This window comes from Ambystoma mexicanum, chromosome 8, assembly GCF_040938575.1.
Source record: "Ambystoma mexicanum isolate Mex_15411 chromosome 8, UKY_AmexF1_1, whole genome shotgun sequence".
Classification (NCBI taxonomy): domain Eukaryota; kingdom Metazoa; phylum Chordata; class Amphibia; order Caudata; family Ambystomatidae; genus Ambystoma; species Ambystoma mexicanum.
In genome coordinates, this window is record NC_090929.1 from 1269571888 (window position 1) to 1269597421 (window position 25534).

The window sequence follows — 25534 nt, forward strand, 5'->3', positions numbered from 1 at the left end:
CCACTAGAGATTTATTGTTTGATATTTCCTTGTTGTAGTCTGCGGCTACCTTCACCGCTGTCATACTTCACAAACAACTTCTGGTGGTTTACCCAAAAAAGAATATCCGACCTGCGGCTGGTGTTCCCTTCTTCCTGCTAATAGACTCCTCTGCGTGTTTTATCACTCAGAGGGGTACATTGGTCAGAAGAATTCATCGACTACTCTACGTGAGCAACTCTGGTGTTGACAAATTCTTACAGGTAGAATGACATGCTTTGTATGATTTGGTGGATGGTGCTGATTTTGTTCTTGAAGTGATCTGCAAGGTTGTTGCATAGTTTCAGTGAGGGCATGGGTGTATTGTTGCAGCCAGGGGGGTTTCTCATTTTGTTTATGACGTTAAACAGTTCTTTTTGGAGCTTTGGAGATTCGGTTGTCGTAGAATTTCTTTTTGGCCTTGTGGGTTTCCTTTTTGTACAAGCGGATTTGTCGTTGGAATTGTAATTTCTTTGCCTGGTCATATTTTTGTCCTCCAATCTAGTTCAAGCGTCTTGTTTTGTCTCTTCATATCGCTGAGAAGCAGGTTCAACCATTTTGTTGTTGCTCTTTTGCGTGATGGGGTGAAAGGTTTTTTCTTGGAGATGTCATCAATTGTTTCGGCGATCCACTTGTAGTAGTTCTGTTTTTTGTCGGGGTTAGCTTCATCCAGAGCCGCTGTCGGTGGTTTGCTGATTTCCAGTTGTTCTACTAGGTTGCTAGTTTTGATGGTCATCCAGTTTCTTTCCATGATGGTGTGTCAGTTTGTCCGGTTGTTTGGTTGTTGTCCTGGGTAGCGTGATTACGAAAGGGGTGATGAGGTGGTCGCTAAAGACGATCTGTATTGGTAGGTGATGAGATTTGTGTTGGCGCAGATTGCGTCTAGTGTATGACCTGCCGTGTGAGTTGCTTCTTTGACTAGCTGATGTAGTTTCGTCTTCAATTGTTTTGCTAGTGATTTTTGTGAGTTAGTGAGTTAGCAGTTTCTTCTTCAAACCAGATGTTGAAGTCTCCCAGGACTATCAGGTGTTCCTGCTAAATGGCTAGGTTGATAATGGCTTCTGTGAAGGTGTCCACGAAGTCACATCATATGTCAGTGGTATGTAAACTAGAACAAATTTAAGGTTTGTTTTGGGGTTTGCTGTTAGGTGAACAATTAGGGATTCACAGTTTTCGATGCTTAGTGGTTCATCCATTTTACTTTTCAGGTGTTCCTTGTAAGATACTGGCAGTCCTCCTCCTCTTTTGTTTTTGTTGTTTGCCTGTGAGCACTTGAAGTTGTCAGGAAGGCAGTTTGGGGTGTGATTTTATCGTTTTATGTCTAGCCAAGTTTCGGTTATGAATAGGGCGTCAATACCCCCGTCGCACAGGAGGTCAAAAATGTCGGAGGCGTGTTTGGACATTGATCTTGCATTGATTCAGTTACAATGGATCTTTTCAACATTGTTATGTTTATTGTTAGTTTGTGTCTGTTTTGTCTTTCAGTAGTAATCTTGGGTTGCTTCTGCTTTGCTCACACAAATTGATTGGAGCTCTGTGGGCTCTGCTTAGTTGTTGAATCGTGATGTTAGATTGATAGCTGTGTTTGAGAAATCTTCTACTTCTTCATCTTCTATGTTTGGATATAGTTGTTGACTCTGCCCTTGTAGTTTTGTGATATAGGAATTGAGGGCGTTGATTTTGTTCCTTTCTCTTCTCGGATCTGCTCTTCTTTTCCTGTGAGGTTTCAATAGGTTTTCTGGCTGCCTAGAACTGGGGTGTTGCGGTGTGGAGGCAGTTGCGAGGTACGTTGTTAGATATAGGGATTGTTCTCTTCTCATGATGTTTGTTCTGTTGGTCATGGTGTTTGTAGGGGTGTGTTCTGTATTTGTGGCAGTTTCTACTAGAAGAGGACACAGCTGCATTGGGATTGTTCCTTGTTCCGTGTTTTTTTGGCGGCGTCCTGTTCGTTGTTGGGGCATCTTGTGGCCCTAGGCATAGGTTGACGCATGGCTTGGATTTGTTTTTGTTTCCTTCCTTTTTGGTTTGGGTTAGAGGGGCTGTAGCCCACCTGTACGATCTCTTGTGGTTTGGATGGTTTGGAGTCTTGTTCTTTTGCCTTGTGATTGCACGGTGCACTATGTGGCCTTGATTTTTTTGTGCATAGTTATAATCCGGGCTAGGCGGGGGGTAGTTGTGATATAGTGCGCTGCTGTTATAGATTGGCTGGGGTGTCTGCATATGAGTGAATTTTAAGATATTTGGGGTATTCTGGGGTTGGGTTGTTCTAGGGTGCAGGTAGTTTGCTAGGGGTTTCCTGAGTGGCTCCCTAAATAGTGGATTTGGGTTTCGTATCTCTCTTTCCTGTGGGTTGAGGGTCTAAATGCAGTGGTGTTGGGATATTAAGCTTTGGAGAGACGGTAGGCAGTTGGGTTATCGGTCGGTTGTGGGAGGTGAACGACCTGACCTTGGCTCTTAGTTATTTGGGTAGTAATCAGGCTATGGTTAGTTGCTTTCCGTGGGTAGCCAGATGTTCCTGCACGGTTGGTGAAGGCTTGGGTTTCGCAATGTGGCTGATATAAACACTCCTAAATATGAGATTCCTGGAATGTAGGCGAAGGGCCTAGGCTTCACAGAGTGGCAGATAAAAGCACACCTAAGCCTGAGACTCCTCAACAGTGGGAGAAAGGCCTGGGCTTCACAAAATAGCAGATATAAACAGAGTTAAATTTGGGACACCTCGACAGTGTGAGAAAGGTCTGAGTTTCACAAAATGGCAGCTATAAACACAGCAGAATTGGAGATTACTAGATAGTGGGACAAATGCCTAGTTTTCACAGAAGGCAGTAACAAACACACCTACGTTTGAGATTCCTAGACAGTTTGGAGAAAGGCCCGGGTTTCACAAAATGGCAGATATAAACACACCTACGTCTTAGATTCCTAGATTGTGGGAGAAAGGCGTAGTTTTCACCAAATGACAGATATAAACACCTACATTTGAGTTTTCCGAGCTAGTAGCAGAAAAGCCTGGGTTTCACAGAGTGGCAGATGTAAACACAGCTGAATTTGAGATTCCTAGACAGCGAGAGAAAGGCCTGGGTTTCACAGAATGGCGGATATAAATACACCTACGTCTTAGATTCCTGAATAGTGGGAGAAAGGCCTAGTTTTCACAAAATGGCAGATATACACATAGCTGAATTTGAGATTCCTAGACAGTAGGGAAAGGCCTAGGCTTCAAAATTTGAAGGGCATTTAAGTGCACTTGGATTCCCACTGGTCTTCCCAGAAGATGCCACGGTTGTGTGTGATTGGTGCAATTATTGCAAGTTTTGGTTGTTTTGGGTGAGTTGAGCGTTAACGTGGTTATTGTGCCTACCTTACATGTTGATGCTGGTTGATGGCCGTCTTGTCCCCGTCTGGCAGGTGTCGCCACTGGACACAGTAGAGGCAGATTGTGTTGGTCGCTGGTGGAGTGTCCCGGTCACCACCCAGATGAGTGGAGGTGGGACACAAACTAGTGTTACAGTTGTCTAGATGTAACGCAAGCTAGTGTTACAGTTGTCTAAATGTGACACAAAGCTTGTCTTCACAAATCTTCTATCTGAGTGTGACGCATGGCTAAACTTCACTAGGACAGAATATGAATATCTGAATTGGAGGCACAGAAGAAGTGCAAACACATAGATTTGAGGTATGTGAATAGATGGAGGACGCCTAAGTATGGGACACAGCAGTGAAGGGGTATTCTATACTTGTTGGCTGATTTTGGTATGCTTATGTTGTGTAGGCAATAGGAAAGGCACCGCTTTTTGGAATACAGTGATTGTTGTTCTCCCCACCCAGACCACACTTATCTTGTCAGTCGCTGCTGGTTGACGACTGGCTCCTGGCTTCTCGGGCGAACATGGGCAAACACGGTCTGGGGCTGCTTCTTTGGGAGTTGCCCTTTGCCTTGGGCTGTATGGGCAGTGGGCTGCCCTAGGAGGTGTGGTTAAGAGCCTGCCTCCTGGAGGGAGACAGCCAATCACAGAAAAGAGGCAAGAGAGAGGTCATATAAGTGTGGCAGAGAAATTGAAAAAAGTCCAGAAGTTAAGTGGAAATGGCTGCCACGAACAAAGGCAGAGACACACCTGACTATTCCAACCAATTGGAAGGGGGGAGGGTGGGAACAAGAAGAAAGCCAAAAATAAATGCAGGACTACACCCCAGGGACTGCACACTCTAGATGCAGGCCAGCTCAGAAAAAGAAGGTGAGAAGCCACAGAAACACAAGAGAAATCCACCAGAATAGAGCAAACTAGTCAAAAAACGATTGGAAAAAGCACACAAACCCCTCCACAGGATCACATGAAACAGGCCAAAAATGGATGACAATCAATGTACAATTACTCATTGAGCATCAACCAGCTCCAATGGCTGCTTTCCAAGTCGTTTCCTTAAAGGACCCTTCTACATTGCAGTCCAGAAGGCAAGTGGAAATGGCTGCTAGGAACAAAGGCAGAGACACACCTGACTTTTCCAACCAATTGCAAGGGGGGAGGGTTGGGACAGGAAGAAAGCCAGACATAAACAAAGGACTACACCCAAGAGACTGCACGCAGTAGATGCAAGCGATCTCAGCAAAACAAGGTGAAAAGCCACAGGAACACAAGAGAAACCCACAATAGCGCAAACTAGTCAAAACACTTTTGAAAAAAATCACACAAACCCCTCGACAGGAGCATATGAAACAGGTCCAAAACAGATTACAATCAATGTACAACTTCTCACTGAGCATCAACCAACCCCTAAGGCTGCTTTCCAAGTGGTTTCCTTAAGGGATCCTTCTACATTACAGTCCAGAAGGCAAGTGGAAATGGCTGCTAGGAACAAAGGCAGAGACACACCTGACTTTTCCAACCAATTGCAAGAGGGGTACGTGGGTACATGAAGAAAGCTAGAAATAAACAAAGGACTACACCCCAGGGACTGCACACTGTAGATGCAGGCCGGCTGAGAAAAACAAGGTGAGAAGCCACAGAAACACAAGAGAAACGAACCAGAATAGCACAAACTAGTCAACAAAATGATTTTAAAAAGCGCGCAAACCCCTACACAGGAGCACATGAAACAGGTCAAAAATGGATTACAATCAATGTACAACTGCTCACTGAGCATGAACCAGCCCCAAGTGGTTTCCTTTACCCCTTAAGTGCCAAGGACGAGATATTTCACCCTTGGGATTACCTCCAGGATGCCAAGGACGAGATAGCTCGTCCTTTTTGGCACCTTGTTTTGAGCGATCCCTGCAAAGCAGGGATTGCTCATAACTGTAATCCAACCCCCCTCACTGCCAGGGGGCTGGATTACCTTCAATTTCACATCGGCATGCGTAATGCATGCTGCCGTGAAAGTGAAAGTAATTTTACTGCGGCAGCCATTTCGGGCTGCCACGGTGAAGAGAGAAGCTGAGTACCCTTCTCCCTATGTCTCGATCTCTGGCTGTATTTCAAGCTGGAGATCGAGGCAGGTGTCATTGGAAAGGGGAGATTCTCCCCTTTCCAACGACACCATTTGTGTAAGCATTGCTGCTCACGGATCGGGTGCAGAGCGCTCGATCTGTGGGCAGCAATGCCACTAGTCACCAGGGATGTCTTTTGAAAGCGGGGGGAGGGGAAGCAGTTTACTAGGTAAGCAGACATCTCCCCCCCCCCCCCCGAGACCCCAAAGCATGGGGCCACATGTATGGAGACCCCTGGGGGCAGATGTTTTCCTTGCTGGCTTTCGACACCCTAGGCCCAAATCTGTAGGTTGCCCACATAAACAAAATGTGCTGTGCTGAAAGGCTTGGGGTTACCAGTGGGTTAGCCTTTTCCTTTTGTGCCCCGGTAGGTGCACCCACACATGTGAGGTACCGTTTTCCTCTGGACACCTGTGGGAACGCGGGAAGGTATGACATCCGTTGTTGGCAACGTGTTTCGGTGAGTGGACAGAGGGAAATGTCTCTGAAATTGGCTGGAAATAAAGACAATTCTCAGACACTTCGCTCTGGCCACCCACCGAAACACACCGCGAACCACACATGAACCCCATGCATTTCCGAAAAGAGGACACCCGTGGGAATCCACAGAGGTCTGCCTTGCGCAAATTGCCCCATTTTTTATTAGCTAAAATCCCTGACTGAAATCCTTCCTTTCTGATTTATTTGTGATCATTATTCTTCTAATGGTTTTCTTCATCTCAGTATGACTCAAGTTTTCCATCACAGGCACCATTATAGCATTTGGATGACAATAACAAATCCGAATTTGTTTTTCATGTCTTTCTTCGGTAGAGGTCTTTGAAGATGGTTTAGGGATATCTGGCTATAGGAGTCCCCAATAAGAACCTGAGTCCTTGTCCCCATGGTGAGATCCCACCTGTTTTTACCCCTAGGAAGGGTATTGCATAGCAGGCTCACCTCCGTAGCCTCACAGGGAATGGCTCCCCCTGGGGAGAGGTGGCAGAATCCTGTGATTCGCCATAATATCTACATATACTATCCCATTGTGTCTCCTCCTCAAAAACGATCTCCAAATCTCCCTTCCAGTCTGCCTTACTCTTCAATTCAGGTCTCTTGGTATTCCCTTGCAATATAATTATAATTATAATTGTATAAATATTCTTTTATAACACACTTAATGCCAGCAAGTGGTTTCTAAGCATGGGATCGAGATTCAAACCTGTGTGGCACTGCATTGTCTTGCTTCCAAGACAAACGTGTTGCCCCTGAGCTATCCTTCCACCCCTGGATTGTTGATATGCGACAATGGCTAACATAGTTCATATATGCCTGTTATTAGGGGTTTCTCTCCGGTTCCTTTGGTAACAGCGACCATTGTTTCCGTGCTCTACCAGTGATCCAGCATTGAAAAGAACATCCCCTTCATTAACGTCCCAGGAATTGCAGAGAGCCATGAATGATACTAATTTGCAGTTTTCAAAAAGTTCCCCCCACACAGATAAACCCTTTAACAGGCAGCTTTCCAGCACCATCCTGCTGTGTGTGCACATACTCGAGGGAATACAAAGTTGGGTCCCCCAGAACCTCCTGTGCCTGTTCCCATATTGCCTTTCCAAGCACAAGTAAGGGAGTCCATTGCTTCCCCCTTTAAGTGATACCCACAATATTTCCTTGAGTGTATATGACCTAACAGATTTTTCCAGTAAATCTATGTTCAGGTGTCTCCTTATATCATACCCACTGAGCTAAAAACTGCATTTAGGCATCTAAATAATATAATTCAAAGTTGGGTACTTGCAGGCCCCCTGTTTGGTAATTCCTCTGCAATGTAGTTAAAGCCACCCTCCTGCAATTCCTTGTCCAAAGTACCTCTCTCACAAGAGTATTTGGTTCCGTGAACATGGTTTATGATATTACATAAGGCGCATTAGTGAAATAATACAGAAGGCACAGTACAGTGATAATTCTCGTGAGAGCTATTCTGCCCATTAAAGAGAGGGGCAGAGCATTCCATAAATGCAATGATTTTTGCATCCCTTCTATTGCCTCAAAATATTGTCAACATACATATCCCGAAAATCACTCCTAATTTTAATTCCTAGATATGTAAAAGTGTCATCTTCCATTTTATCGGCAGATCCTCTCTTCCTACTCTGGCTTCCTGTGTCATTGGCGTCAATGAGAAAATGCAAGATGTGTTTGTGTTGATACGTATCCGGACAACAGACTAAATGAGTCGAGCACCTGTAACAATATCGGGACGTTAGCCGGGTTTGAGACATACAAAAGCATGTCATTCGCATATATGACGAGGACCTCCCCTTCTACCTGTATTTCAGCATCTACCATGTCTGATCTCAACACACATGCTAACGGTCCCAGTCCCAAGGCATATATTATTGGAGAAAAAGGACATCCCTGCCTTGTCTCCTTCCGTATCGACCACTTGTAAGATATAGGTTTTCCCATCCTATACCCTAGCGGTAATAGACTAGTACAATAGTTGAATCCATGTAATCATCTCTGGGTCCACATTAAACTTGGCTAGCGTGGCCCACATGCACTCCCACCTCACCAATTTGAATGTTTTCTATGCATCCAGGGAGAGTTCTGAGCAATCTTGTGTCCGTTCCCTAGTACATGCTATGATTTGGTGAAGTCGCCTAAGGCTAAGTGATGTGTTCCTTTTGGGCATGAATCCTGTCTGATCAGGATGCACCAACCCAGTTACCATCCATTGTAGCCTATTGGCTAATAGTTTGCTCAAGATTTTGACATCAGTGTTTAACATGGAGAGGGAGGCGATATGACTCCATAGCTGAGTGATCTCTACGCGGTTAGGGTTGAGTGACTATTAGTGCTTCTCCCATTTATGTGGGTAGTAAACCTGTGTCATAGGCCCTTTGGAAGACTTTTAGCAGTTTTTCACTAATTTCACCACTGTATGTTTTATAAAACTCTGCTGGGAAACCATCCGGCTCCATTGCATCCAGTTCTGCCAATAGGGCAGGCTTTCGTGTGGACAGATCTATTAATCCCAATGTATTTATGAACTCTGTCTCTTCACATGCTGTTTGTTATGAATATAGCTATTCGTAATACTGCGCAAATGCCTCATTTATGTCCTTTTGCTGACTAACCATTTTCTCCTCTATGTTTCTAATTTTGGATATTATGTGAGTTCTCGTTTCCTCGTTAGGCAACCAAGCCAGTGACCTTCCCACTTTATCCGCTTCCCTATGTAGATTACTCGCACCTACCCTATAATTATGTTTAACAAGTTGGGGGATGCATTTTTTCTGCAACTCAAGCAATTCTTTCTCTTTACCCATAGGACGTTCTCTCCCATTTTCTATCGAGTGTATCCTATTTTCTATATCATGCAATTTTACTCTTAATGAGGCATGTACATCATGCATGGAAGATATACAGAAACCCCATATCACTAATTTGAAAGTATCCCATTCTACGCCTGTACATCAGACCGACCCCAATTTATTTCAAAGCTATCTGCAATAGGTGATCTCAGGTCTTCCCTGTAGGATCCGTCCCGCAGTCCTTCCACCCAGTCTCCACATAGGGACACAAGCTCTATTTTCTTGCATGTGAAATATCAACTCAAGAGGGGAGTGAACGAGTATTGTCCTTCCCAAAAATCTTATACCTTTACACATGTGAACATGGTCCCTTTCTAAGAAAAAGTGGTAAATTCTTGTATATATCCCTTGTGGAGTTCAGTATAAAGAGAAGCAATTAATGTACAGACCCGACACCTTCCACAAATCAACCAAGTTCCAGTTAGTTAAATTCCTCTTTAGGAATTTTAGATGATGCCTTGGATATATGTGTAGTGCTTACCGACCTATCAGCCCTCTGGCCAATCGTGCAATTTGAATCTCCACCCCACAACCAAACTTCCTGCCTATAGTTAGCAAACTTGTTCAGAAGTTTAGGAAATAAATTATTCATTATCCACATTGGGTGCATATGAGTCCCCACACTATTATAAATCTACTCCGGGTCGGAATGTGACACCGGAACACGCAGTGAGATATGCCACTCATATCAAAACACTTCTAGCATTAGCATAGGAGGCGTATGCAGAACCATAGCCAGCCCCACCCTCATTGAGTCTAGTTTATATGGGAGTAAGTGTGTCTCCTGAATAAAGACAATCTCCGCCCCTTGTTTCTGTGAATAAACTCTTATCCTACATATCATGCTAAAGCTGTTCAGACTACACACATTCCAAACATACATTTGATCAACCCAGCTATATTGGAATGTAAAATAGAACCCCCCTTCTGCAGCTGGTATATGCCTGTTTCGGTCCTCTCCCGGGAAAGCAGCTTGTGTTGCTCCTCATACCTGGAAGCCCACCCCCCCTGTGTCAGATCTATCAGAGAGCAATCTTCGTGTCCTTGTGGCAGCATTTGTGATTTTAAGTTGTATAACCAGCCCCAGTAAAACAAATGCAACTCTAACAACGTTTAAACTTCTCGATAGCAAACCACCATCCAAGAGTCCCCGAGCAAACATGCTCATATGTGCTGGTCATACCTTGTGGGAGACCCCATAAACATGGGTCACCAACCACCAGGCCCGGTGGCGCATGTGCTGGTCAGCCACCCCCCAAAGTGTTTAAGATACTGTACTTCGGAAAAAAAAAGCCAGGCCCAATGACTGGCCAGCAGGACCTCCTGGTCCCTTCACCAGCAGCCACATAGGGCTGTAAGTAGCTCCCAGGGAACTTGTCCAGAATATTTCCATCCGACCAAGTTCTCGTATCAAGTTAACTTGCCTTCAGCCTACGTCTATTGTGGTACTACTTAATATTTATCAGTCCAACTCATTCCAGTTCTCAACTCTGCAATACGCAACCCAGACCTTTAGAAACCAAAATGTTATATTGATGGAGGGCCAGCATCCACCTGCACGATTATTGCACCAGCTACTTCTCCTTCATCCTAGGCTTCCGTAGTACCCAAACCTCGGTTTCTTTTCCCTAGTTTGGGGTATTTTGTTCAGTTCTGCATGCACACTTTGCTGCCTCTCACAGGGACATCCTCTATGCTGATAACAAATCCTTGTCTCTGAAGCCAAAGCAGAGCATTTTCCGGTGAGTCAAAAAAGATTGAATTCCCCTCATGTAGAATTTTACATTTTGCCAGGAATAACAGCATATACCTAATTTGTGCTTGCCTCATTATGGATGTAATTCTATCAAACACTCTGTGCCGCGTCTACACCTGCCATGTTTAGTCTGTAAAAACTACCAGTGCTTCTGTGCCTCCATGGATTCGACCTCCATCACACATATCTTGTAATATCAATTCATCAGCCTTAAAGTTCATAATATTTGCTATAATAACTCTTGGTGGCTCTCCTGGTGGTGGTTGTCTAGTTAACACCCGGTGAGCTCTTTTCACTACGAAAGCCTGTGATAACTCCCCAGTGCCTATGGATTGCAGTACTATGTTGTCCACATAATTAGTGGGATCATCACTTTTGGCCCCCTCTGCCAACCCCACAATGTGGACATTATTCCATCTCACCCTACTTTCCGCTTCTTCCACTCTGTTTGCCAGGATTTTGGTGCATGCATTTAGGTCTTTCATTTGATCTTGTAGATGTTATGTTATGTTATGGAAACTTAGTAAAGCGCACGTACACCCAAAGGCATCTTGGCGAGTAGCAGCCATCGTCAATACTATCTTCAATATTTCCCTTGTTCATTGACCCTGTCTGACAGGTTATGTAAATCCTGCCGTATTAGGGACATATCTATTCTCACCTCATCTATTTTCATCTCCAATGGAGTCTTCAATGTAGCTATGACATCTGCTACCAATTTCTCCACGCCTGCAGTTTGAACCAAATCCATTCAGACTCCTGTAGACGTTTGTGGTGATATTGGAGACCCACGCGTGTTCACTGTTACTTGTGCACCCTGCATGAAATGATCCATTTTGCTCTGCCTACTAGCCTTCTCATTCGGCATTGTATCTATAAGCTTGCGGAAAGGGATTACCAAATAGACCACCTGCTGATGTGGCTGAACGGTCTCTAGAGTGGTTGTGCCACCTCTTCCTGTTTGTGTCTAACCGTCCCCTCCTGACTGCAGTGATCTTCTGTTGCTCACCCGTTGTTCAACGTACTGATCATCTTTCCAAACGGTATAACCAGGGAGGGGCTAATGTCTGCCTTTCCAACTGTTTCCAGCTAATACGTACCTATCCTTTATCCGATCCTCTATCTAAACGGGTGACCCCGGGCACCTGTGTTCAAGTTGTGACTGTGGTTGAGATCCACAGCTCTGCGCCTCCTCTGCTCAATCAAGGTATTTTTTACATCCCCTTGGGGTGCCCGTATCCCCGGTAGTCCACAAGTGTCCACCTCAATGTGCAACTAGCCAGTGTGATTCCCCCAGGCTGAGGTCATCTCCCTCCACGTCTCTCTCTTCTGGTCGTGCATTGCCCGACATTCTTCAGTCCTTGCCAAGGGGACCCACTAGTGCACTGAGGCGGCCATCTTGGCAGCGTTGCCAATGAATCAGGCCAAGCCACGTTGGTCATCGATCTCCTGTGTTTGAGCAGATCTGCCGAAAATTAAAGCTCCCGGTGAGGCACTGACCCATCACACAACTTCTGGACCTCCCAGTACTATCATCGGTGGCTTCCAACAGCAGATCTACCACCAGATGTCTTGGTCAACCAGAGAGATAAGCATGCACAAATCAGTGCAGTTCGGCTCCCAAGACATGCCCCCCTTCTAGTGCACCCTTAATAGTTTTCCCCTTCTAATTGTATCCATATTACTTTACCCTGCTATTGCTTCATATGTTGTACAGCTCTCTGTTGCTTCATTGCTAGGCCTGCACTACATAAAAGCCTCTTAAACATGCAATGGCTACAGCACTTGGCTATTGTCTGAGGGCAATACCTGACAAGTATGTGCATAACTGGGCTTGTAACTGCATTATCTGGCAATGCTACGAGTACCTCGGGTGTTCATGGAAATATCTGGCAACAGCATAAACACTCCACTTTCATTCCTAAATATGCCAATGATGTGAGCACATTGGTATTTAATTACAATAATGTTATATAACAGGAATACCGTGTCAGAGCATATGCTGTCAAATGCTTATATAATTCCTGTGCAAAAGTAAAAATGATTGGCTTTTGGAGCACTCTGAAAAAAAACGTCATTTTCAGCATGACTATCTCGAAAATGATTTGGTGAATATAGGAAAAGGTAGCTCGTGGATCCCATTCTGGCTGTGTGAAGCTAGACGCATTCCCGGTGCCACAACACAATTTGATATTCAGTGAATATGTCATGCTCTGTCACTTCACATGCCACACTTACAGTAAAGGACTACTCCGAAACTCATGCGGGACATTTGTAACTGTGTCTGCCTTTGGGCACGTTTGGATTCCTTATAGTTGAACAAATGATTGCAACCCTCTGCATGGCAGAGCAAGAACTGGCTCAAGGTCGAAATGTAGACTGGCAATCTTCCAAGGTCGCTCCTGTTAAAACGTACTGTGTTATTGTTTAAAGAAAGCTCTGCAAACTCATGCTTTTCAAATGGGTGTAGGATGGATAAATGCAAAAGAGGGATGGCAAGGTTTTAATTCACCCGATCCACTGCCTTTTCAAAATGTAGCTAAAGCTAAATGAAGTATCATTTATTGATTTGGTATTTTGCATGAAGCAGGTCTCAGAGAACTGAGAGAACAAAGAGTTGGGCGCAGCGTGGGAAGGGAGAGGAGTGGGTGAAGGAATGGCGAGTAAAGAGGGTAGAGAGCTCGAGAATTCCAGGCCTTGAAGAAGCATTTTTGACACAATTGTTATATTATTTTACTATTGAGACTGAATGCGTGCTCAATCAGGGAACCATGCATAACAAACATCAGTGCCAACATTAAAAGGAGGGACACGGTAGAGAGGGCTGGTCTTGTAGGGAAGGCTAGTCTAAGAAGCCTGCAAGAAGGAGCCTTAGACTGGAATGTGCGAACACAACCCCAGTACTTGTGCTACCTGCAAAGCCACCAGAGCCAATAACAAATGTTTGCACGCTTGGGCACTTAACCTTGGCCATGGGTGGGAGTAGAGGGTTATAATTACTGCGGCCTCCCAAGTACCTGGGTGGGAAAATCCTACCCAATAAACACCTAGGGCTAAGAGGGGCATCTTTCAGGGTCTTAGCCCATGAAAACATGAAAGAGCTCTGTGAGGCAAGCAGGGGAAGATGGGCCTGATTAATGGAAGTGCTTTATAATGGCGAATTTCCGTAGGAAAAGGTTCCATGAATCAGACCCACGGGGTATTGGCTTTATAAGGCACTTCATGTGATATATAGGGCAAGAGGGGTAGCAGAACGGAGTTTCCCCAGTAAGAGTCCATTAAGACTACAGATTTGTAGAAGACTTCTCAGTGTTGGAACACCTGCCAAGAGGAAATCAAGAAGTGTGCTGGGCCCTTAAAACATCCTTCAGATTATGAGTGCATTGAAGGATGCGTTCCGAGGTTCAGATTCCCCCGAGACTGGGTGGATTAGAATAGGGAGTGGTTTAAAGGCTAAATACAGTATTTCCATTCAGTTTAGACCCTTTCTTTTAATTTGATGTATCTTTACATCCTGTCACTGTTGTCCTAAAATCTCCCATTTTGAGTTGGTACCCCATCCAATAGGTATTCATCCAACCCTTTCCTACAAAGAAGAAAAAACATGTGTTAAATCATTATTGCTAATAAATCAGTTTTTCCATTCAGATATGATGTGTCACAGGTGTTCTTGGACATTATAGAGGTCATTTTAAAATGAGAGGTGCCGAAAATGAAAGTGTAAAATTGCTTTTAGTCTGCATTTGTGGCTCCAGCTCATTTTAGTGCTTTTCCAAGGCATAACCAAGAAGCAAAGAGGATTTTACATCTGCGCTTTGCTTTCCTCCTTGTTTTGGGAGAGCACCCTGCTGATGACCAGGCAGATTCCATTGGGATCCATCATAAAACACTGCCTGCAAAGCATAATTTGCAGGCAGCGTTATTCTTGTTACAAAGAGGAAAGTAAAAGTGAAGAGTAAAGGTGATTTCATCTTCATTTACTCTTCACAATTACACTCTGCTTTGTAACTGTTTATCATTGCATGCAGAGGATCAGGTACATATAGGAGTAAGTAGTGGTTGACCCCATAATGCAATTACCATTACTCTTACGTCCCGTTCCCTTTCCTCCGCAGTTATGGGTGTCCATCCTTGGGGCTGGGACCACAGTTCTTTTAGCATAGCATAAAAGTGGCTACTTACAGTTAAGGATTTTTTGTGTTTCGCGATAGGCGCAGTAGCATGGACATGGCCAGCCCCACTGACTCCACCCTCAGGCAACACCTGTTAGTCCTTTTCTCTGCTTAAACGAGATAGGATTCTCAGTGCAGCACACAGGGAATTTTTCTTTACCTTTTTTCCATTCCACTTTACCTTCCGGCAACACCCGTGGATCCGTTTATGATGGGCGTAACAGGTTTCACAGCCTGTGCTTCATGCGGCAGGCACTACGTGGCAGTGGACTGCATGCGGCAGGCACTACGTGGCAGTGGACTGCCACACATGCTGTTTGGAACGCTTGGGCCCCGACCACAGGTGGGTGGCCTGTACTTCTTGCCACCTGTTTTCTCCCAAGGCACTATGCATAATTAGCACGCTGGAAAGAGGATTTCTGCGCGTCCCCACCAGGGTACACCAAATAGTTTGTATCATCGAATGCTTCAAGAAAGGTGAGTATGGCACCCTGTGCAAGCTGGAGGGATGCTAGTCCTTTAGCAGCTAGCCCCTGCATGAACAAAGTTTGCCTTGAGGCCACACAGGTTTTGACCAGTGCCTGCACCATGGATTCTTCAGGACCTGACACTGAAGCTTGCTCCGAGGCCTCACAGACTGTTAATGGTGCATGGGACCAACGGGCACGTCAGAGTTTGTAACCGGGTCTACCAGACCCAAGGTAGCGCCTCAGCATTTGAAGTCTACCAGGTTCAGTAAGCCTGATGGTCAACAGCCTTCCGGAGCTCGCTCTGAGGACTCCAACAGGGCAACCGGGGCTCGCCCCAGGGGCCAATACGAGCCTGTTAAATCGAGCTCTGTATTGAGCATGCCTCTTTGCTTCTCACTTCAGGTGCAGAGCTTGGCCCATAAAACGGATAGGGCTGGCACAAGTATGCACAAGGGAGCTGATGTGGCACCAAAAGCAAAGGATAAGCCACAGACCAAGGCCTGGACAAATACCTCAGAGAGGTCTAAGGAGCAATATCACACCCCTTGCCCCCCAACGAAAATGGTGGCCAGATGTCAGGATAAAACCAGGGAACTCAGCAGACTCCTTAAGCTCCCATACTCCTCAGATTGATTTGCCTCCTACAGTGTGCAAAGCATCTTTTGTCAGAGTGGATTGGTCTCCATTCACAACATGGCAGATGTCCACCCGATTTCCTCATCTTCAATGAGATTTGGGTCACTGCCCGCATCGGGCACCCTACGTGGCACCCAGCTCACATCTCAAATTGGACACTGTTATCATCATGGACACCTACAGCTTCATCTTCTTCGGGCAACAGATGTTTTGAAAGGTTCCAACAGATACTCATTCGGAACCCATGGTGGGCTACTTTCAAAACCTTATTAAGGAAGTAATTCCACAGACAATGCCTACTCCACCTAATCAGCCGATGTATCCCACTACAACAGCCAAGAATGCTTCCTAGGGCTCCGAAGATGTTGTCTACATCAGTTCCCATCATGGACATGGTCTTCCCAGTGGTAATCTCAGATCCCATATTGCCAATCACTCTTGATATATCTTCAAGGCCAGCACCCAGGGGACTACACCTCAATCAGAGGCTCCATTATGGGATATATATGATGATGATTACAATGATGAAGATTAAACCATCTTTAATGTCAAAAGCTTTCCACAACGACATGTGCAGAGTCCAGGAATTCCTCACTCTGCCAATATCGAAGGAGATTGCAACAGAGCTTAGAGTGCTTTCAAGTGTTTTGTCTTTGAATAAGGATGACAGGTCTGGCATACACATTCAAAAAGATGTTCTTGTAGAAGTAATAAAATTGTGGAAAACCCACCTCCCTACAGTAACAAAGAGCAAAATAATTGAGCTAGATATCCGCAGTTACAGACTGATGCTTCCATCTTGTATTCCAATCCACATCCACAGTCCTCGGTTTGTGGCGGTTGCCACCCTTATGGAACAGAACACAGTGCCCCATGGTGAAGGGCACTCACGTACCCTGCACACCATCTAATGTTGAAAACAACCAGAAGTTAATAAAACATTTTGAGTTATTCACAATTGCTTCCAGCAAATTGTACATGCATATGCATCATTGAATGTATCTAACTTCTGGTTGTTTGAGAAGCCCCTCTTGCAGTTCTCCCTTTACTATGGGCCCCAAATAACATTTCCTAAGGTTTTCCTCCCAACCTAGTTGTTTGGCCAACCTTTCAAAATTGAGAAAAACAACTCCCTAAATCTTCACCTTCCTTATAGGGCTGGAGTATCCCTTGTGGCAATAGGGGTCTAGCTTGCAGTTCAACTAACTTCATCAAGTTCTCTTGTAGACGTGCTTCCACCAGCATCTGATGGGCAACCAATTGGGTCATGAGGGCGTCTAGGTCAGCCATCTCTACGGAATGGGTAAGTGTTTCCCCAGAGGTACTCCTGGTTTTCGAAATAAATAAAGTTTCAAGTTCTTCTGAGAAGGTCTCAAAATCATCTGACTCTTCTGAGCCTGATTCTTGAGAAGGAGGAGATCTGGGTTGCTTAAGTTCTATCTCCCGTCTTCTGGGTTTCACAGTAGAATTAGCCCCAATGAAAAATGGTTCTGGAAAGGAGGCACTGAAAGCATCAGGTCTAATAAAGTCACAGTGCGGTCTAATTCTTAGGACTATCCAATCCCACTGTTGGATGTTATGATGGGAGATCAAAAGAGTATCCAAAAGGACCTCAGCTTTGAAAAGCAAGTCTTGTCGGTTAACTGGGATATGTAGTTGGGTACGTAAGGCTTCCTTAAGGGTAAAAATATGATCAGACTCATTAATTTCAATAATCCTATTTTCCCCTTGTGGTGATATGACTATCAATAACATGGGTTCTCAATTTGTATCCATTGACTCACATCCCATTCTGAGACCATATGTAAGGGAGGCATGGTTATCAGAAGCACAACAGACACAAGGAGTACAATCCAAGGTTGTTTGTTAAACTGTATAAGGGTGAGAAAAATGCCTAAACTAAGCCTAAATCTAAGATGGGAGCAAGCTACAACCATCAAAGTAAAGAAAGCGCTGTCCTAGTGGTGTTGTGTCAAATCAAAATGGCCTATACTAAAAAAAACTATTGCCAAATCCTTACTCTACATAAATAAAAGGGTGAAGGACAATGATATGTATAACAAAAGAGTATAATGCAAACTAAAATGTCCAAAAGGGTTTCGGTAGTTCAGGACTGCTGAACTAATATACTCCCTTCCCCACATAGCATCACGGGACAAGACGGAACAGTGGCATGACTGTGAGCACCCCTTGAGTCTATAGGCATACAGAAGCCTTTTCTTCCAAAAAGGCAGGATCCCTCGAATCAGTGTCTTTTGCCTCACAGCGCAAGACTCATCCCAAGCTCTCGCCATGGAGGATTCCCCTCCTCTTCAGCTTTCTCGTGATACCCCTTTGTTGGGTTCACCTTTGTCTTTACCACACTTTTCAATCACTTTATCAACAAAACCTGGGATTCTCTTTCCCTTACTTTCACTTGGCATCCCTCCGTCGGGTTCATTGTAGCCTTCAAATCGCAGTTCAGTTAACTTTTAGCATTCAGGAATTCTTAATGTCCTTTTAAACAAATATTCGGTTTACTTACATCTGTTCACTCAGGTCCCCCTCCTCCGGGCTCAGACCTTCCTCTGCAGACAGTTCTGGCTTCCCTTGATCAGGCGTGAGCCTTCAAACCATCAGCATCCACTTGTTTCTTTGCAATCCTTCACACTTTCACTTTCATATACTTGCCAGTTCGCTACAGAGAATTCCAATAGGTGATCGTGTCTCGCCGGGCCACTTTGTTCTATTGTAGCAAGCGCCTTTACTTTTCACAATTACTTTTCATAATCAAGTTTCTCGCTATCATGGCTGCCGTCATATGAGCAACCCACAATACTGGATACAGTTGAAAGGTTTATACCGGCCTCCTCTCCCAAGGCCTTCTGTTATCTATAGTTCCTTTCTCTTCTTGTCAAAGACCTTTGACTGTACGAAGGGGGTTTGTACCCTTTGACTTTTTCCTCATATGACGACTTTGACTATTCATCTCCTTTCTTAGTTAATTTCTCTCGCAGCTTACTTTCAAATGCACAATCTTGGCATTCTTCATCCTTGTTAGAAATGTGCTTTTGCTCACGGTTTCTCGACAACCTAACGAGCACTTCAAACATAACTGTCCTTTTTATTCATTATCACAAGCCGGTCTCTCTTCCCACTCACCTGCAGCAGCTGATACGGCTTATCAAAAGACTCATGTTCAGTCAAGGCTTTTGGCCCAGCACAGCTAGCCTCCCTACAAGTTCTCACACTGTACATGAAGGCTGTACTGCCGTGACCTTCTGCAGCAATGGCAGGGAGCTGTCGCTTTTGGATTCAGTAGCAACCTTCACCTCACAGCTAGTAGGTCCAGGGCCTCTCATTCGGCTCTTGGTCAGGTCTGCTCTACTTCCATACTGCGTTGCCTTCCTGGGATTTCCTGCCCTTCTGTTCTACTAATCTTGCTTGCTTTGATTGCCTTTCTTGCCTTGCTCTCTGGGTGCTCTCATGCTCCGCCTTTTATCCCAGTGGGCAAAGGTAACAGGATTCAGGTGCGAGTCATCAAGGTTAAGTGCCTGACTCTGCCTTGTCCTGATATTGGGACATGTCAAACGGAATGGTTGTGTGTGAGTCTGTCTTTCTCTGAAGCACTTTGTCCATGCAGCAGAGTGTGTGTAGGAAAAGGGGGGTATAAGGTTGCTAGATAGTACATAGAATGAGGGTGTTGTAGGGATAGAACATCTCTCCTCCGGGTGCCCCACTCCCACTCCAGAGGGACCCCACATCCAGGTGATACTCCCGTACTGGTCCAGCCCTGCGGAAGACTTACAATGACATTTTGCTTGGAGGTAAAAATGTCCTCGTTTTTTGAGATTTGTTACAATTAACTCCTGTGAAAAGTCAACCAGTCTTCAAGATGCTGCAACCAAAGGATAGTCAAATAACTATAGGTAGCATTGGTAATTTCAACCTTTTGAATTGTTTTGAATTCCAGGAATTTACCATTAATATGAATCAATCTGCAGATTTGATTTGTATAGCTATCCTTGAGGAAAACATGAAAATATTCTTAAAAGGGAGACAGATTGTTAACATTTTTCATGCAGGTTGACCTGCACCTGATGTCATGTTGACTCTTCAAGAAAAGAACATTTCTTGTGCTGCTTTGATGTGTTTGTACACTTGGAGAGTGTGACAAGTTCAATGCTACAATGCTGCTCTCTGAGAAGCAAGACATTATATAGATCAAATGTTGCAATGTTTTAGTTGGCCGTCGTATGGCATTAGAGTAAGATAAAAAGAGCAATGACACGATTAATTCAATTAGACAATTCCATTTCTAAAACAGCATGTCTAGAATCAGTTTTGAAACTGTGCGTCAGTGCACGAGTAATGTTAAAGAGGAACTTGAATGTAGAAATTGGTCTAGTCAATGGAGCAAAGGGAAGAGTGGATACAATTCTCACTTTTCCTCACAGTACAAATATTGAACATATTCTTGTAAAGTTTGATTGTGCAGAGGAACCTCAATTGATTTCACAGACGTCTGCACACTTCATGCTTTTTAAGGATACCTTTGTGAAAGGAGCACACTTTGCATATGCAATCACTATTCATAAATCCTAAGGGTTGACTTTAGAAGCAGCACTGATTGACATTGGTGATGCAGTGTTCAAAGAAGGAATGTCATATTTGGCCTTTTCATGTGTAAAACATATTGAAGGTTTATTTTGAATAAACTTTCATGAAACAAAAGTGACAGCTGACGTTTCATGCATTGAAGAATATAATAGATTATGTGTACTGTATGCTCCTCACCATGACCTTATACCTCTCCTGGAAAGCTTATAGCAAGATAAAATAAGCAACTGGTTAGCCTATATTCAAATTAAATGTTTGCTCTTAACTCTGCAAAAGAAGAGAATCTAGCAGTGTTGGAAAGTCAAACCAACATAACATACTCCCACTGTAGATTTAGTAATAAAGCAGGAGTTGAATGCTATTCCTTAGTCTCGTCTCAGTACCAAAGTGGTGTAAATGCATGTTGGTGTCATTACTCCTAGTCATCTCTTCCTCGTCCCAGTACTGTCAAATGTCACATGAGGGAAAGTGAGGGTTACAGGCTTATAATAGCCCATGCATTTTGGGGAGGCTTAGGTTTGTCATCCATAGAAAAAGGAGGGTACCTAGGGTTTGCCACTCCCAATCCTCAAGGACCCTCCACCCAGGTGATCCTCCCTCGCTTCTCCACCCCCAGGGTCAGGAAACAAGAGCGATGGCCTTTCCTTGGGCACCTGCGTAGAGGATCCAACAGGAGTAGGAGTGGGAACAACTTCAGGTTTCTTACACTAAGTAGTGTTCAAACCTTGGATATGTAATCCATGTTTTGTGTGCAAAAAAATGATTGTTCAAAAGTTTGAACACTTCCAAGCAATTCACTCTCTGCGCGCCATAAGAAAAACAACTGCAAAAATAAAGTAATTCCTTTTGCTCTGCAATTTGGCAAGACAGTTTCATGTGGTTGATGAAACTTGGCTTTTCATGTCTCACTAGGCAACCAGTACATCCATGTAAACCGTCCTCAGTCATTGTTTGCTTCAATGTTTCGATATGAGCAGCATTCTGCTACTTCATACAATCAAAGATCTTGCAACTCTGACAACCTATTTGGATAATAACTATCAATAAAGTTGGTTTTCAAGATCTCTGTACTATCAGGTACTCTGAATTTCACTCAAAGTCTTCAGTACCCGATTTCTTGTAGTAGCTGGGCCAAGATTTAACCATACTACATTAATGCTATGTCCATACAGAGGCAAACTAGTTTGCCGATCTGCAATTTTTTAGCTTTCACACTCTCTATGAGAGAGCATCTTCAGACCAAAGCTTGGAAGATCTGACTAAGACGTTTGTCCGCTAATAAGTCTGCCCATAATTCAGCTGCATTGCTCTTTTCAGCTTTTGTCATGTATGCTGTAACATAACAAGCAACAGCTGTTATATCATCGGTACTATACTGTATATCAATATTTACATTCCAAAGCTGAGCAATGAAAGGATTGTAATCATTAATGAATTAGCATTCCTTATCTCTTTTTAAATGATGCATATTCTGGGGGACTTACCAGTAACATGATGTTGAACCGATAACATTAGACTATTTGCTTGACTAACTAGTGTAACAGGTCTAGGAAAGCCACATCTACACGGAGTATAGTATTTGTCTTTACGTTTATATTTTCTCTGACTGTACTTCCCACACAAGTGCTTTTGGAACCTTTCCACCTTGTTCTGTAAATCAGCATTAACATGTTGAGCAGGGATAGCCCAAGTAAAATATTTTTTTTATAAACTTCTCAATATTGCACAAAGAATTACACGACCTTACCTGAGGTTCTTTTGTTACTTTATCACAAACTGTCCAAAACATGTTACTTCACTGGTGACTGTCTTTCAGATTTCATCATTTCCAGAAATCACATGATTTTGTACTTCATAGCTATGTGCACTCTCGTCAATAACAAGTGTTACATTCCATGGTTGATTGTAACTCCCATTGTTAAAAAGTCTTTCTGTATGAAAAGTGTGTTTCCATTCTACACCAAAGACTTCAAAAAAGGTTTTGTTGTGTACGTACACAAACTGTTCATACCTTTGTGTAGAATGGTGTTGTGACCTTAATTAACTTCTTAAATTTGTTCAACATGAAAATGAGCAATTTTCTTTTCAAATGGAAAGCTTTTCTGATTACTCTTTCAATTTCTTTCTTTTTCAGAAAATGCTTCACCACATGCCTAGATTTTAATTTCACATTTCTCAAAAGATTTGTAAAGACTCCAGAGGGGAACTGTTTTAATGAATATTTGTATTCCTCTGTCTAACACCTAAAGAAGTTCTAGGTTCTCTCTTCTTAAAAAGCTGTTGTTTCTTATTACGTGCTAATGATATTGATACATTTTCCCTATTATCAGTGTGTCTTGAAATGTGCTTGGTGTTATTTGCGTAATTTGCTGACATGTCTTCTATCTGAATTTGGAATTTGGACTTTCTCAAAAATGTTCTCACTAACATACTTTTGTAAATTGCCATTACATGCAAAAAACATGAAACATTAGTATCAACATTAAAAGATTTTATTACTTTGCTTCCCTGTACACGATCCTTCCTCCTGGCATGTTCCTGTTGATTCTTTGATGTCATTGTGCACCAATGCTGTAAAGAAAGGAACATAATTAGTACATATAAGTCACTACTAGACCTCTAAATATGAACAATTACATAAAAGTAGCACACAATCCAAATATATCTATACCCAATAGAGCAGTAATGTTTGAACACATATATGTAAAGGTAGGGTGCAGTTAAGGTGAGTGGGTGGGTGTAAAGGTAGGGTGAAGTTAGGGTGGGTGGGTGTAAAGGTAGGGTAAAGTGTGGGTGGGTGGCAGCAAAGGTAGGGTGAAGTTATTATGGGTGGGTGTTCGGGTGGGTGTAATGGTAGGGTGAAGTTAGGGTGGGTAGGTTTATGTAAAAGTAGGGTGAAGTTAGGGTGGGTGTAAAGGTAGGGTGAAGTTAGGGTGGGTGGATGTAAATGTAGGGTGGGTGGGTGTAAAGGTAGGATGAAGTTAGGGTGGGTGGGAGTAAATGTAGGGTGAAGTTAGGGTGGGTGGGTGTTAGTGAAGAGGGCGAAGTTGCGGTTGGTGGGGGGTTCTGTAAAGAGGGTGAGGGTAGGGTGGGATGGTGTGGGTAGAGTGGATGGGGTAATGCAGATGGGTGGGGATAGAGAGGATGGGTAGGATAGGTAGGTGGGTGTAGAGAGGCTAGGGGTATGGTGGGTGGAGTTAGGGTGGGTATGGTAGAGAGGGTGGGGTAAGGTTAGTAGGAGTAGGATGGGTTATGTTAGAGTGAGGTACAGTAGGTGGGTGGTGGTAGAGAGGGTGGGGGTAAGGTGGGTCGTGGGGGAAGACTGGGTAGAGGTCGAGACGATGGGGTAGAGTAGATGAGTGGGGGTAGTGAGGGTGACATATGGTAGGTGGATAGGGGTAAAGAGGCTGGGGACAGGGAAGGTGGGTGGAGGTACAGTGGATGGGGTATAGAGAATGAAGGTATGGTGTGTGGGTAGTGGTAGATAGGCTGGGGTAGCATGAGTGGGGATATAGAGGGTGAGGGTAAGGGACGGCTGAGTGTAGACAGAGTGGTAGTAGAGTAAGTGAGTGTGGGTAGAGAGGGTAGGGGTAGGATGTGTAGGTTAGCATAGAGAAGAAAGGGTAGGAGGACATATTTGAATGGAAAACAAACACTTATTCCCTTTATCATGAGGCTCAACTGGTTAGAGAAATCTAAGTTTCAAAAAGGCTAGACATATTTACCTGAGCAGAAATATTTCTTAAAAGATACCGTTTTCAAAACGCTTCTGGAGTGAAGTAAAAGAGAAACTGGAAAAAAGGGGGGTCAAGATGGTAGTGGACACAGTGTGGGCCTGTCTGTTGGGGGGGTGGGGGGTTCCCAAGATCACAAAAGCTCAGGCATGAGGGTAAATTGAAAGATCTAAAGATCTGGCTTATGTGCTTGCTAAAAGAAGAATTTCCATGGGGTGGAAGACTTGCCACAAACCAAGAGTGGAAGTGTGGTGGAGAGATTTGCAGAAATGTGCATAAGCAGAAACCATGGTATGGCAAGAAACGAGCAATGTAGGGGGGAGGAGGAGACCGAGTCCCTGATGGCCTGGAAATCATTGATAGCCAAGCTGTTTGTGTCAATACGAGACCCGGCAGAACCTACAGGAGGGGAGACTGTACCACAGGACGCAGAAACAGAATGTGCAAAGTAATAGACTCGTAAGGGGGGGAGAGATAAGGGAAGCAGTGGTTAGAAGTGAAGAAAGTATGTAGAAACTGTTGATATATGCACTGCCTGTTTGGTTTGTATTGTTTGTTGAATAATTTAATCTATAAAATGTTTTTTTTTAAAAAGATACCGTTATTAAGGGGAGGTTTTTTCAGTAGGCGGAAAGAGGAAAAAAAATGAACCTTTGTTTTGACAGTAACTTATTAGCTAGATTTCCAAAGCAGGGCCTACATTGAAATGTATGCTACAGAAAGCCTGATTCTCCTACAGCCACTCCAAATCTGATATTACGCTCACAGTAGTACTGCACGTCCATTTCTAGGTGTTCATTTCATTGGGGGAAGAAAAGATAATTTGCTAGAAAGATCAGCTTACAGAGATTTCAAGTTGCGGTTCAGCCTCAGTATATAGTATGAAAAAAAGATAATGCTTCACTGGACAATACTCACTCATGGTAAGCATTTTGGCACCTCTGTCAAGGTGCGCCCATGAAAACCATACCTATTCTCCAAATCTAAACAATTTTGAATAGTCACTTTGACTTTCTTTCTAACAAAGACCCCATTATATGATTCCCAGTCACAGAATGTGACTCACATGTACTGATGAGTGAGTTGTGATTCCAGAACCTAATCAGCATCCCCATATATGTTCATGATTTGTTACTAGAGAGGCCTGCCCTTGCCATAAAGAACTGTGAGTGGGAAGAGAAATCAACTGCACCACAAAGGTTGAGTTTACATGTGGTGCAAAATTACATTTCCTAAATGTAATGTTTTTCTGCACAACACGTACCCTAAATGTATAAATATACACAGAGGAGTGCTGTTTGCACA

The 25534-nt window shown here is 43.8% G+C and overlaps 1 long non-coding RNA gene across 3 annotated transcripts in view; it reads right to left on the reverse strand.

The window, feature by feature from the left end:
- LOC138472961 (uncharacterized) overlaps positions 1-25534 on the reverse strand; it is a 142646-nt gene that overhangs the window by 52503 nt on the left and 64609 nt on the right. For all 3 annotated transcript variants that reach the window (XR_011268702.1, XR_011268703.1, XR_011268701.1), the window contains exon 3: positions 22995-23066. This is a non-coding gene — a long non-coding RNA (uncharacterized lncRNA). The remainder of the gene's footprint in view (positions 1-22994; positions 23067-25534) is intronic.